A 5,000-nucleotide genomic window follows, 5' to 3' on the forward strand; every position below is an offset into this window, starting at 1 on the left:
TATATATATATATATATATATAGGAAAATGAAAAAAAGCTAGAATGCTGAACTGGAAGCATAATTTAATAAAGATTTTTTCTAACCGGTTTTCATTAGAAAAAATCTTTATTAAATTATGCTTCCAGTTCAGCATTCTAGCTTTTTTTCATTTTCCTATTATTTCTCCACGTGCGGTTAACACAACCCCACTATTTACTGACTTATATATATATATATATATATATATATATATATATATATATATATATATATATATATATATATATATATATATATATATATATATATATATATATATATATACATGTACACATACATATGCACGCGCGTGCTCACAAACAGGCGCACGCACACACAAACAAATATCAGACCGTCAATGGCCTCTTTCCATTTAGTTCTAATGTCTTCAAACAAGAGAATCCTACAGACAACAAATAAAGGGAAATTTGCGTTTGTTCTTACAAACGTACATAGTATCTTCTGTTCTTCTTCTTCGTGCACAGACAGACAGACACAGACACACACAGACACACAGACACACAGACACACACAGACACACACACACACACACACACACACACACACACACTCACACACACACACACACACACACATTTAAGAAGAATTAGTTTTAACTTTTTCAATATTAATTATTCTTTGTTTCTTCCTGTTCATCAGGAATACGTATGTGCACTTTACCTACAACCAATAATTGGCAGCTAAACTCCATCAAATCAAGCCTACATCGTTGGGAGAGAAAAATGCATTGAGTTGTGATGTAGCTGATTCACTTAAAAGAATAGGATTGTTTCGTCGGCAATTCTTCTGCTTGTATGTCAGTTGAATTAAATAGAAAATACAAAAAATAATAACCAAAACTATCTTCACTATCAAAACAACAACAATAACATAATCAACGATATTACCTAGAAAAACAAATCATCAACATATTTCCATGCTCACATATGTATTATAGTATATATATATTTGTCTGTGCATCTATGTATACACACCCGCATACATATGTTGATATATATATATATACAATTTAAATATAGGATAAGATCTTTATAAGAATTTATCAAGTAGTTAACGTGAAAAACTTTATAAGGGAAAAATTTATTAATTATTCCCTATAAATATATTTATTTATACTCAGGGCATTACTATACATAAATGCCTCACACTAGGAGGGACTCTTAAAGTCAAAACAATCATAATACAATGTGTTTATTATAGTAGTTTTGACTTTAAGAGTCCCTCCTAGCGTAGGCATTTATGCATTGTAATGGCTTTAATATAAATAAAAGTATATGTATGTATGTGTATATATATATATATATATATATATATATATATATATATATATATATATATGAGTGCATGTCCAACGCAAGCAATTTCGCGGAAATTATTTGGTAAAAATATAGAGAAATAATGTGTTACACATATTTATTTTTTCAATTTACTGTAAGAAATTAATCCGGTTGATTGACTGGGAAAGAGATTAAATTCTAATTTACCACGAGATAATGAAACTATGCTATAGAGAAATGATTCAAAAGAACGGTAAGACATAAATGGCAACAAAATAAGTTAGGCATAGACATACACACACATATCTCGATTTATGTGCATATATATATATATATATATATATTTTATAGTTTCAGCTTAGAGCTGCGGCCACGCTGATGCACCGCCGTGTTGCTACACTGTTATTACAGGGAGCCTCCTACAATATGTGGCACACACACACATATTATATACATACATACGTATATATATGTGTGTGTGTAAGTATGTATGTATGTATTAAAAATATATGGATAAGAATCTAAAAATGCAATAGTCATTTAAAAGTATTTATTAAATTGCCGAAGCGAATGCCGGAGGGGTGCCAGTCAGCATCGCTTACGGTCGGAACTACGACGGTATCTGATCATCTTCAACCCTTCAATTTTCGCTTCGATTAGTTAATAAATACTTTTAAAAGACTCCTGCATTTTCAGATTCTTTTCCTTGTATATATATATATATATATATATATATATGCATATACAGATAAATAGATAGATATATATAGATATACATACATATACATACATATATATCTATACATACATACATACATACATACATACATATATATATATATATATAGAATGCTTGTTTCTACCACTGTACATATATATATATCCGGATATTTATAAGTGCATTTCTCTCTCTCTCCCTCTCTCTCTCTCTCTCTCTCTCTCTCTCTCTCTCTCTCTCCCTATATATATATATATATATATATATATATATATATATATATATATATATATATGTATGTATTTATTTATATACATACATGTATACCTAACCACGTATATCTGAATATCTGAATACTCAAATGTGTAGCCACCTACTTATAACAGAAACACGCATACTTATATTCGCTAATCACAGAATGTCATGACCTGCATCACACATGGCAAGTCATTCATCTTGGTTAAATGTTATAGACTGTATTCTGTAGATAGTGATAATGCTCAAATAGCAAAGTTTTGTTATATATATATATATATATATATATAAAACGAAACATTGAATGTACTTAGCTCAGTTACTCTTAGAGATAAAATACTGTATGAATTATATTAGTTAACTGTTTGTTTCAATACTTTGAACTCTCAACCTTATATTATATGTGTGTGTGTGTGATATATTATGTATGCATATATATGTACATGCATATGTAAGCGTGCATATGATGTTTATATATATATATATATATATATATATATATATATATATATGCTTGTGTGTGTGTGTATGTGTGCGTGTATGTCTGTGTGCGTAAATGTGTATGTATATATCGTTTTCCTCACATATAAGCCAGAGCAATCAGATACATACCTACAAAACACTGTAGTACATTTAATCAACTAAATTATTCCAGAAAAGAACTAGATAGAACATAGACATAGATAAGGAAACAAAAGTGTATTAATTGCCTTTCTGCCTCCTCCCAATTCATCAGCATATAATAAATAAAAAATAGTAATTTTGATCAGAAATATTTTAGATTGCGTTGATATTCCACAAGTAATGAATATCATTGCTGTTCTTTTTCTTTCATTGCCTTTATTAATTTTATTTTTTATTTTTTCATGTCTTCACTGATCTCCCGATATTTATATGCTAAGGTATCTAAAACTGTTCGTGTTGCTTTTTTTTTATTTTGGATTTCAGTCGGAAGTCTTGTTTTAACCAAAAATGTTCATTCTTTAAACCTTTTTTTTTGCTCCAGAACTATTTCCATTGAAATAAAATACATACCGACATATATATATATATATATATATATATATATATATATATATATATATATATAATGCATGTATATGTATATATATATATATATATATATATATATATATATATATATATGTATATATGAATGTATATGTATATATATATATATATATATATATATAAGTATATATATTATTTTTTCATATATATATATGCATATATATATATATAATAGAAAAATGATAATATATAGATGTATATATGCAAATTGTATTATATATATGTATATATATGTATATGTATATGTGTATATATATATATATATATATATATATATATATATATATATATATATACACATATACATATACATATATATATATATGTGTGTATATATATATATATATATATATATATATATATATATATATATATATATATATATATATATATATATATATATATTCATATATATATATATATATATATATATATATATTCATTTTTCTGAATAAATGAATAATCTCTACAACATGCATTGAGTACTTTATTTTCGATCATTTGTATGACTTTCATCTTTCTGACATTGATATGCCATCCTTGGGGCACAGGAACTAAAACATTTGACTGAAACATTTGGCTGTACATGTATATTCATTTTATAAGAGTTGGTGAAACGATTTGTAATTTTAGAACTCTTGATAACTTTCACTGATCAGGAAATTTGCTCAAAACATCAATACTCCTGCTTTAATATGTCTGAACCATTATATCATTGATGCATCAGATATTCATTCAGGGAATATTGCAGATAACAAGATCCTTGAATTAGCGTTATCTTAGTGCAATGAAACATTAAAATTTACAAAGCACTATGAACAAATTTTCTATCATATTTAATTATACCTTTCTATATTCTTTGTAGAAATTCTTTGAGGCTGTCTTTGCTATGAAGTAGAAAAATTAAGTTACAGAAAGTATGTTTTAACTTCTAAATGATTTAAAAAGTTATTTAGTGGAAACTTCCAAATATTCAATTTGCTAAATATTCAAAATATAAATGTTAGAAAATGTTCATAAAATTTAATTATTTAATGAGTTCAAATCTTTGTGTAATGAAGGCAACTTACATTCTTTGCCTAAAATCGCATTATTTCATGGGTGATATGCATTTAATTAAAAACGTTTCGTATGTGCATGAAAGAGAGAGAGAGAGAGAGAGAGAGAGAGAGAGAGAGTGGGGAGAGAGGCAGGTAGAGATAGCTTGATAGATACATAGAGAAGGAAAAAAAGACAGAAAGAAGTAAAGAAAGGGTGAGATAATAGAATGAGTGAAGGAGAGGGAGAAAGAAAGACAGTATGTTGAAAGATACAACTGAAAAGTAAATAGATATGGGGATTTTGATAGGAAACATCGGATATATAAATATATACTATAGTATAATATGTGTACGTATTGAAATGCATCTATGTTTACATATGTAAAGTCTCTATGATTGTTTAATACATATATGCATGAATAAATGTATTGTTATTGAGTGCGTGTTTTATTACAGTTCACGAAGAATTAATAAATTATAAAGAAATATATTCCTGTTAGACTTTTTAGTTTAACGTGATAGAAAAAGGAAACAACGGTGTTATATTGTAATTTTATGGTTAAATTAGATAACACAGCAACATGAAAGGATGCAAGAG

Source organism: Octopus bimaculoides, chromosome Z (assembly GCF_046866305.1).
Source record: "Octopus bimaculoides isolate indiv1 chromosome Z, ASM4686630v1, whole genome shotgun sequence".
In the NCBI taxonomy this organism is placed as follows: domain Eukaryota; kingdom Metazoa; phylum Mollusca; class Cephalopoda; order Octopoda; family Octopodidae; genus Octopus; species Octopus bimaculoides.